This window comes from Lactuca serriola, chromosome 8, assembly GCF_051521515.1.
Source record: "Lactuca serriola cultivar US96UC23 chromosome 8, Lser_US96UC23_V15, whole genome shotgun sequence".
Lineage (NCBI taxonomy): Eukaryota > Viridiplantae > Streptophyta > Magnoliopsida > Asterales > Asteraceae > Lactuca > Lactuca serriola.
This window is the reverse complement of record NC_136415.1, coordinates 20,507,545-20,518,881: the sequence shown is the minus strand read 5'-3', so window position 1 is coordinate 20,518,881 and position 11,337 is coordinate 20,507,545.

Here is an 11,337-nt window from a genome sequence, read left to right as displayed (position 1 = left end):
GTCAAATGGACCAGAGATCATCCTGTTTCACAGGTTGTGGGTAATGTCTCTGAAAAGGTCTTGAACCGATCTTAACTGAAGGCAAAGCAAACAGCTCTATTCTCAAAAGTAGAGTTCTGCATGTTTAACTCTTTCGTTTGAAAAGTTGAACCAAAGACAGTAAACACCGCTCTTGATCACGCTGATTGGGTTCAAGCTATGCAAGACGAACTTAATGAGTTCGAAAGAAATAAGGTTTGGCGCCTCATTCCAACTCCTAAAGATGCCTCGGTTGTTGGTCTCAAATGGGTCTTCAGAAATAAAATGGACAAGGAAGGCAATGTGATAAGAAACAAAGTTTGTCTAGTGGTGAAAGGATACTGCTAGGAGGAAGGAATCGATTATGAGGAAACTTTTGCTCCTGTAGCTAAGCTGGAATCTGTTAGAATATTTCTTGCCTATGCTGCACACAAGAACTTTGAGGTCTACCAAATGGACGTAAAGTGTGCATTTCTAAATGGAGAACTTGAAGAAACGGTGTACGTGGAGCAACCTCCGGGATTCGTCAATGAAAAGTACCCCAATCACTGCTATATTCTGGACAAAGCGGTTTACGGGCTGAAACAAGCACCTATGGTATGAAACGCTAACCAAGTTTTTAAAGATGTCCAAATTCAAACAAGGTTCGGTTGACCCAACCTTCTTTCGTAAGAAAGAAGGTAACCACCTTATGATTGTTCAAATCTATGTTGATGATATCATCTTTGGCTCAACGAATCCTAGCTTAACAGCTGAATTCAGAAAGCTGATGGAGACTAAATTTGAAATGAGCTCAATGGGTCCGATTAACTTTTTCCTTGGTTTAAATATTAGACAGGGACCCGAATGCATCTTCATTAACCAGGAAGCCTACACGAAGACTCTCCTTGCTAAATTTGGCATGATGGGAGACTCAAAGGTTAAAGTTCCAATGGCGTTTGGCACCAAGCTCACTCCATCCTTGGATAAGCCAGCAGTCGATATTAAGCTATATCGCCAGATGATCGGTTCTTTAATGTACCTTACTGCCAGCAGGCCTGATATAATGTTTTCTGTTTGTTACTGTGCTAGATGTCAGGCGAATCCTCATGAACCTCATATGCTTGCAGTGAAGAACATACTCCGGTATCCAAAACGAACTACCTCTCTCGGCTTATGGTATCCATCAAACTCAGATTTCTTCGTTCAAGCCTACTCAGATGCAGACCTTGGAGGTTGTGGAGTAGACAGGAAAAGCACCACTGGAGGCTGCCAATTCCTTGACGGGAAGTTGGTTAGCTGGCAATCAAAGAAACAGACTTGTGTATCTCTGTCTACAGTTGAAGCAGAATACATCACAGCTGCCTCCTGTACATCTCAAGTGATTTGGATCCAAAGCCAGCTCCGGGACTATGGACTCAATATGAAAAGATCCCTCTATATTGCGACTCCGAGAGTGCAATTAGGATCTGTCATAACCCAGTGCAACACTCCAAGACTAAGCACTTAGCACGGAGGTATCACTTCATTAAGGATCATGTGGAAGATGGGAACGTCGAAATTCATTTTGTTTGAACCACTGATCAACTGGCCGACATCTTCACCAAAGCTCTTCCTAAAGCTTCTTTCAACAAAATTCTACAAGGGCTAGGAATGATGGAATCGGAGTCAGTACCAAAAATTACCTCTCAAGATCAAAAGTAAGAAGCGAAATAGACCGAACGTTCGGGTTCGGGTCTCATGTATGCCGAAATGAACCGAACGCTCGGGTTCGGGTCTTGTTCTAGTGTACCGAAATGAACCGAACGCTCAGGTTCGGTTGTATCATCTGACCTTCGCTTATCACTAAAAGGTAGTTTCTTTGGTTGTAAATCTTTTGTATTATTTTTCCAAATTCATTTATCTTATTGTCAAAGTTCTTTTCTTTTTCAAAAATTTTTGGCAACCGAAATAGACCGAACGTTCGTGTTCGGTTCCAAAATTTTTCTCACCCGAAATAGACCGAACGCTCGGGTTCGGTTCCAACATTTTTTTGTATTCATTTTTTTTATGTCTTATTTTCCTTTTTATCAAAATTCCAAAAACATTTTTTTATTGTTTTTTTTTAATTCAAAAACTCCAAAAATATTTTTTTATGTTATTTTAATTTTGGCTCTTATCTTTTTGTATGTCTCTTTGTGGGTAAATCATTTCACTAGGTAAGTGTCCCTAGAAGCATGTTGTTGTATGTGTCCAAAGCCTCACCTGATTCTGAATAAAAGCCTTACTGACTTGGTACAAACAAACCTTGTCTTCCCAATTAGGCTTTCATATTTATTCTAATCATGAGCTACCTAACTCTCTTCTCACATGAGCTAAGAGTTTTCTGCTTAGTCTTTATTTTTCACAGCAGAGGTACTTTGGTCTCTTTACACCATCTACATTACTTTTCTCCATCTCATTCGCTTCACAAACGTAACCCTTGAGACTCTCAGACATTACCACTGAGGTTTATGGTTGCACAATTTCTGTGTTCATGATCTTAGCTTCGTGTCACTACGTGCTAAGTGAAACCCACAATTCAATATCTACTATGCATTGACGGTGAACAATTCACTTGCTCTAGCTTTCACTAATGAATTGACGGACTTATCCATGGGGGTACAACATGAAATCTCTATTTTTCTTTTGAGTGATTCCTATGAAATTGTTAAATCCAATAACATTTCTTCCCTTGGGATCCAGTTTTAATTTTTTTTTTAGATTTCGCATACATTAGTTTACCTTGCCACTTAAATTATCTCCAACCTACTTGTTCAACAGACTACATTGGTCTCACAAGTGCTTCGTTCGATTTCTATCTTATATCAAGATCAGGAATTATGAATCGAAAAGAAAGCCACCCTCATAAGCCTAATTAAAAGAAGCCTTTCAACACTTCTTAATAAGTGTCTGATCGTTATTCAACAGGAAACCACACAAACACTTTAAGGTCTCTCTTGACTTTGAAGGAAGAGATTCGTGCCCGGGATCAATTGTTTTGTGTCTTTATTGACATCACCTAATCCCTCAAAAGTTTTGCTTTATTTCTTTTTCTTTTACACACTCAGCACGAAAATCTTTTTGATTTTCCAAAATTATGGTTTCATTAATTTCAAGACATTTTAATTGGATTGGTTGTTATAAAAAGGTTGTGGTTGATATTGATCCACGTGGGCGATTTTATTTTAAACATGCCGTTAAACTCTAAAGGGATAAGATGACAAAATGATGACTCAGGCGGGAGTCCAATCGATTTGATTTCAAACGCCGCAAGAAGGCAAAGCGTGCGAATTGGAACCGTTTCTTCTCCAAACGGCGCCTGATGGGAAGGTGTGTAATTAGGGACTGACACTATCTCTCCTGCGTAATCATCGGCAACACCAACTGTCACGCGTCAATCGCCTCCGAAAAACTCTTCGTTTTTCAATCGAAGATTTGGGAAAGATTCTTCTCTCTCCTCTACCAACAGTATAAAAGGCAATGTAAACCACCGTTTACCTCTTTACTACACCTATATTTCCAGAGAGCAAGAAAATCATCCAACCTCTATTGTTCATCATCTCTCCCATCTTCATCACAACAATGGCGGATTCTTCATCAGTTCATGCAACTTCTCACATCTTGCCTATTCGTCCCCAGCAGAGTTTGATCATTGATCTTACTCCTCAGGCATACGACGCTTTCATGTTTCCCATCATCGAGTTCCTGAAATACTCACCAATCGCTCCTTCTCTTACTAGGGCTAAAGTTGTTCCCATGGAGTTCCTGTCACAGATTTTTGCCACAGCTCACTACGACAAGGTCGTCGACAGGATTTTCTTCGATGTCTTCGAGCACAAGGCGTCGATTTCCATGCAGAGGTTTTGTACACTGTTAGGGTTTGAAACTGATTCGTCGAGGGTTAATCCTGAAACCATTCCGATGGGTCATCTGTTCAACATGTTCTACAACATGGGGTACACTGAGGTGCTCACAACGGTCACGAAATTCAAGAAATCATGCCTGCCCCCTCAGTGGAACGAGATGTTTATTGTGCTTTTCAAGGGCTTGTCTGAAAGAAGTGCTGGATCCGACAGGGCAAGTCGTCTGTTCCTCTCAATCATGTATGGGATCTACAATGGTATCAACATGGACTACGGGTCGGTCCTATGGCAACAACTCATTCAGAGTCTTTCTTCCACTTCTCGACATTCCGAGATTTCTTATGCCCGGTTCTGGACACTTGTCACTAAATGGGTGATGGACAAGTACCACGTCCCCATTGTCGCTGGTGCTCCAATGTCTTCGATTGGTACTTTCCATACCAGGAAGATCATTGTCTCTGACGCATCAAAATTTCCATTCAACGGTTCTATCCCTGAAACAATGTATGGTGATGTTCCTGCTGACAGCCGGATCATTAAAATGTACAAGGAGTTCCGACAATCTGGTCCGAGGGACCTTACTCCGGAAATGCTGAAGTCGATTCATGATGCTGACAAGCCTGCCCCCAGAGGAAAGAAGGCTAATAAGGGAAAACAGGTTGTAAAGGGAGCAAAAGGCCCATCTCCCAAGAAGAGGAAAACCACCAGAGCCGCCCAATCCCCTCCTATGAAGAAGCGAAAAACCCAACCAAAGCGAAAGCTGATCATCGCTTCGTCCTCAAACGAATCTGAGGAAGAGGGTTCTGATTCTGATGGATCTCAACGTGGTAACACTCCACCATGTTCGCCTACACTAGAGATTGATTTATATCCCCACTTCTCCTATTTCCTCTCCACCAGTTACAATTCCTTTTTCCATTCCCCCCATAACCTCCACCACTCAAATACCATCCACTTCCATCCCAATACCACCACCCATATTTACCGAAGCAACTACTACCACTGCAGACGTAAGAACCAACGTATCTGATACGGGGGTTCATACTGATGCACCCAAATCCACCTCAGCACCCGAACCCACACCAACAACCGAACACACCACCCAACCCGAACCTACTACTACTACTACTATCGAACCTCCAACTTCACCACCACCATCTTCTCATGCTCATGCATCAGAGGATAACGAACCACTCCTTAGCGGGGAGGACATGACCTTTGACTCGGCCTATTACAGTCCGTTTCAAGTTCAAAGTGACGATGATGACGATGCTCCTGTCACAAACAGGCATCTCAAGGAGCTACATGAAAAAATTGATTCTCTCATCGCCTCATCTTCCACATCACAGTCCTCAATATCTGAAGCTGCCATTCAGAAAATTGTTGATGCTTTTTCTAAAGCTCATCAAGTTTCTATTGATTCCACCACTGCAGCCATTGACGCCTCAACCAAAGCTTGTGAGGCTGCGACCGAAAAAGTCGATAAATGATTCACTGATGCTTCTTCCTTGTTGAAATCTTTACAGGAAACCACTGAAGCCACCTCGACAAAGCTAGAACCCATTGTCAACCAGCTGGCTAACTCAGTCGCATCAGAGCTGAGGTCGTTCGCTTCACTTTGTCAAACAATTTCTGACGACAACTCAGCTTTCCGAACAACCATTGAGGAGCGTCTCTCCAAGCTTTAAGAAGACTTAGCTGCTGAGAACTCTCTCATGGATGCTCCCGCAAGAAATACTACCGCTCTGAAGGTCAAGAGTACTCAACTCTCCAACTCTCAACAGGAGATTGAGTCTCTTCGATCTGAAAGAGAGGTGGTTAAATCGTGTGTTTCGGATGTCCACTCAGCTATCTCAAACATCCTTGAAGCACATGACCCAATCCTCAATTATTCTGTGAGGCGTGACCTTGCAGAGAAGCTTGCTCCCGCCCTCTCTCTTCTGAGCAAAATTGAAGGGCTCCTTGATTTCATGTCCATTCCGAAACAAGGGGGAGAAAAAGTGAATATGTCTCAACCACCTCCTACTTCAACAGCAACACACACAACCGAACCTCCTCCAGTAGGCCAAGCCTCCGGTTCCGTTGTAAAAGACAAGGGCAAGAAGATTGCTGAGGAGAGCGATAAAGATGATAAGGAAACAATTGCCGATCTTCTGAAACGACAAGGTCGAGATAAAGAGGCTGACATCAGTGCTCGTGTGGCTAGAGAGGCTGAAGAAGCCGAAAGAAGACAGAAAGAAGCCCACGACCTTCTCAAGAGCAGGAAAACTCTTTTTCCTCCTTGGACTCTTGAGAAGCTGATTAAAGAAGCCATCGAAACACCAAGTATCTTGTGGCTAGAACCTGTGATCTCTTTAGATCATTCTAACACTGTCGACTCTCAGTTCGATATGCCACTGACCCGAAAGGCGTTTGTTTTTCATGCCTTTGCCAACATTGCTGAGTTCCTTCATCCTCATCCACAGGTTGATCGGGACTTAGTCGAATTTTATATGAGGGCAGCTCAACCCCAATACCAAACTTGGAGCACTCAGAAAATCGTCAATGTTCGGGTCCTAAAGTCGTTCAGGGAAGGCAACTTCACCAACGTTCGGTTCAAGGTACTACGGGGATCTGCCAAGACCGAACATGCCATCTCACTTGCAGATCTTCCCAACCTTAATCCTCATGACTGGATTATCTTGCACAACATCCTTCTTACCAATGAAGCAGAATATGGTCCGATCATCGACCACTTTAAGAGGATGCTTGTTTGCTATGTCATGGAAGTTGCTTTGATGGATCAGGAGATAGCGAGCATATTCAAGAAGAAGCCCACCATATCTCCTATTGGCTCTGCCAGTGATCTCAACATGATGTAGATGGGGAAGATTGACCCAAATAGAAACTCCGTCATGTTTACCAGGAACGAAGGACAGAAATGTCTTTTTGCCTTGCCAGACAAACATCTCTACACCACTGCCTGTTTGGAACACGTTTTGGGGATCATTCATCGATGCAAGCTGAACACATCGGATGATATCAAGTACTTTGATGATATGATTCAATGGTACATTTGCTTCAGACAAACTATCCTTGCACATATCACATGTCCGTTTGATACAACAAAGAAGGTTCCTGCTACTGGCCCAAGCAAAATGAAACAATAGTCTCGCTCCAAATTGACGCAAAGGGGGAGATTGTTAGGTCCAGTATAGTGTTGCGTCTATTGGGCTCGTTAGCTAGTCCAATATTTATCTCCGGTATGGGTCTGTCCATCCATGAGTTTTGTAGGGTTTAGTATAAATAGATGCTTGCATGCATCCTAGAAAGTAATGATTGGAAACGATTAGAGAAGTATTGTTCAGCTTATTCATCGTTCTTATTTTGTAACCCTAGAATCCTCTATAGTGGAAGTTCTTAGTCGAGCTCTGCTGAGGATCGAGTTATCTAATCATTCGACACATTCTGATTCATACTTGTGTTTCGTTTTTACTATCTTTACGTTCATTACTTACATGTTACAAAGATCTAATCGATTAAAGAGTTATTTTATAACTCATCACTCTCCTTATTTCTTTTCTCTTCTCTTTCTTTTCTTTGCTACTACTCGGGAGCGGGGTGTAAGAGTAGGGCAAAAACGCTTCTTGTGGCCAGTAATACCACATGCATAACAAGTAACATCCTTTCTTGGGCAACCTGGCTTTATATGACCTTTTTCTCCGCATCCATAACAGACAATGGATTCCTTGTCTATTTTGCATTGGCCCGGATGATTCCTTCCACAAATACGACATGAAGGCGATTGCATAGAAAAAGATTGTGATCTACCGCGTCCACGAGAGACACTTTGAGTTTGAACTTGATTACCAGGTTCAGTCCAAACGGATTGAGCTGGTAGAAAAAAAGGAACAGGAACAGTTCTTTCAGTACGTGGATGCTTCGGAGCAGTAACAGTGGCACCACGTATTTCTAAGTCATGCTCACGTCTTCGAGCATATTCAACGTCTTTATCGAATGACAGAACTTCTCGATTGGCAATGAAATCGTTGATCTCATGTCGTAGTCCCTCCATGAATAACTGAATTTTCTCGTATTCAGTTGGAATATACTTTGTAGCAAACCTTGCTCTTTGATTAAACTGAGTTTCATACTCATTCACAGTCATTCCTCCTTGTTTAAGCTCAAGGAATTCCTTCTCCAATCTCCTCATCATGTCTAGAGGACAATACTTCTCTAGCAAACGAGTTTTAAACATTTCCCAAGCTAAATTCTCCTGGTCAAACCCATTGAGAGCTTCATATCTTGCTTCCCACCAGACCAAGGCTTCTCCGATGAGCATTGCGGAAGCATAGTTAGCCTTGTCTTCATTATCCACATGAGAAATACGAAACACTTTCTCTATTTTTGGATCCAAGTAAGAACAATAATGGGATTGAGAACACCAGAAAACTCTGCAGCACCACTACTCTTGAAATCTTTGAACGAGGGACGCTTCACCTCTCCTTTTGAAGATTCTCTAGTGGCTTTCTCTTTTCCCTTATCACCATTCTTTTTGTGTTCTTCGAGAGTCTGTCGAATAACACCGGTAACTATACCCAATAGTCGCTCCTCACGAGGAGATACTTGAGTATTCACTTCCTCGGGTTGAGGACCTCCACCAAGCTTAGGGGTATGGCTACTAACCTGTTCAGCCATTTCTCTGCAATACGGAGTAACATTGTATTTTAGAATATTATGGTTTATTATTACCTAATACTTTTACTTATATATTTCCTATGGTTTGTATCCCTATACTTACAATGATTAAGTTCATATATTGAACTTCCAATAGTTTAAGTCTAAATACTAATCCGTGGAATTTAGTTCACTCAAAGTACTGCTCTGATACCATGATTGAAAGACCCTAACTTTCGTATTTATGAAAGACCAAAACTTCCATACTCGACAATATAGTTACTCCAAAACATGCTACTTGCATATTCATAAAAACAATATTTTACATTGATAAAGAGATTACAAACTACTGGATACAAACCGACTATTTTAAAGTGTTATATATTACATAACTTCCCAGGATTCTATAGTTTTATACATATGGGAGTGCAAAATACAATAGTTTCAAACTATTCATAAGCTTCTATCGATACAATAGTTTCAAACTATTTAAAAATTCTTCTACCAGTATATAACTATACTGGATGCTTATCTCCTGCAATTTATTAAACATTGAGATGGGTAAGCGGTGACGCTTAGTGAGTTCAATAATAGATACAATATAACGTTATGCCATATATACTTTAATATGTCAGAAGCAAAGAGGAACAAGGAACAACAAGGGTATATATGAATCATGTGACAAACATTTCATATCAATCATTGATTTGATTTAAAGATATAAAATCAATGAGACATAACAATTTCCATGCTTGATATACATCAATAAAGCTTTGGCCCAAACGGCACAGAAGATATACAACTTCGGATTAACATTTTGGTAGATTTCAGGCTTAAAGCCCTGTCTAACCTTCTGCCAATACCATAGAATAGAATTCATTCTCTTACGTAGACATGTTCTACATGGCCAGAGGCTACATACCAGTACCAACGTGAATCTAAGTCCTTTCACTGATCACATGGTCAAAGGTATTTCTTTGCTATTAAAAATAGCAAATAAAAATAACCCGGGAAAATAACCCGGAATAATAACGCTGAAAAGCACATAGTACATATAACACATAACATACAATTGTTCCTATATATTAAACTCACCGTGAAATAACCAGGGGCTAAAATATTAATTTGGACAGTACTTCGGCTCTAAATATGACTTTTGTCGTTGAAAACCGGGAGTTTTCTTGAAAACCGGGCTCTGCGAAGGTAGAGCTTCGAAACCGAAAAGATAAATTTTTCGGGCTTCTCGGGAGTCTCGGGGCGTGTTTCGGGCTTTGGAATCAGTACCGGGGCTTCGGGGAATGTCGGGATAGTAAAAGTATTGAAAAAAAAAGTGAAAAAGTGTGAAATTTCTAAAGTTAGCCGAGAGGGTTCGCACCCCTTATATAGGGCCGAGGTTTGGATCCGAAGCAAAGGGAAGAGGGCACGTGTATGCGAGGCTCGGACCAGGTGGCAGCAGGGCGAGGCTTCGGGTGCGAGGGTCGGAACAGTTGGCTCGTAGATGGTAGCTTCGGATTGGACCCAACTTCGGTCCAATGGGAGGATGACACGAGGGTCGGATCACGTGTGGCATTCGAGGATCATGTGGCCTTCCGAACATCTGTGCGACACGCGTCGCTTCTCGGGCATTGCCACGCAGCAGCTTCGGACACGTTGCCAACTCCGAGCGAGGGTGACGTGGCAATCACTATTCATGCGAAATTTCTCGAAAAATGTGCCAAATCTTGTAAAATCCATAACTTTAACATACAAGCTCCGTTTTTGACGTTCTTTATATGCACGCGAAGCTAAAATTATGCTCTACAACTTTCGTTTAGACTTCGTCGGCTTTTTTTGACTTTAATTTTAATATTATTATTTTTAACAGACCGGGACAGGAAAATCCGTTAAAAATTCATAACTTCTTCATCCGACGTCCGTTTTCGTCAGACTTTTTACCGTTGCACTACTAATGATGAGACCTTCAATTCTCGTTTAGGTTGTGTCGGCTAAAAATCATTCGATCTAAAATTCGAGTTTTTAGCTGTCTACTGCTAAGCTGAAACTTCGAAAAATCATAACTTCCTCATACGAAGTCAGATTCAAACGGTCTTTATATATAAGTTGATTATTTTCACGAGTTCTACAACTTTCATTTAGATTAGGGAAATCTTCAGAAAAGTCCCAGTATTTGCGGAAAAGTTACATTTTAGTCCCAAGATTTTTTTTTTGAACGAAAAAGTCCCGAAAACCGGCAAAAACTTGCAGTTTGACCCTTTTTGACCGGTTGAAACCGGTACCAAATTAATTTGGGACTATTTCATAAACTAATCCAAAATATTGGGATTTTTCTGTAAACGAAAAATATTAGGACTTTTCTGTAAACAAAAATATTAGGACTTTTCTACAAACAGAACCCTTATTATTATTATTATTATTATTATTATTATTATTATTATTATTATTATTATTATTATATAAATAAGAATACTATTTTTTGAACTTGTTATTATTAATATTGTTATTAATACATATAAATGCATTAAATGAAAAACTAATATTAATGACATTGTTTAAGGGTTGAGGTGAAGGAGATGGTGATGCTTTTAGCATTGAAATCGTGAATGTCTACTTGTATATTTTTACTTTGTATATGGTCATTTCATATTTGTTATTATTGTTTTCAATTTAGAATATTAATACTTAACAATTTGAAAGAAGTTGCATATTAATAGTTTAATCTCACTTTGTATATAAAATTGTTTAAGGTAGAAGAATTACTTTCCAAATCCAACAAATCCACTACAAACATCTGCATAGGTTA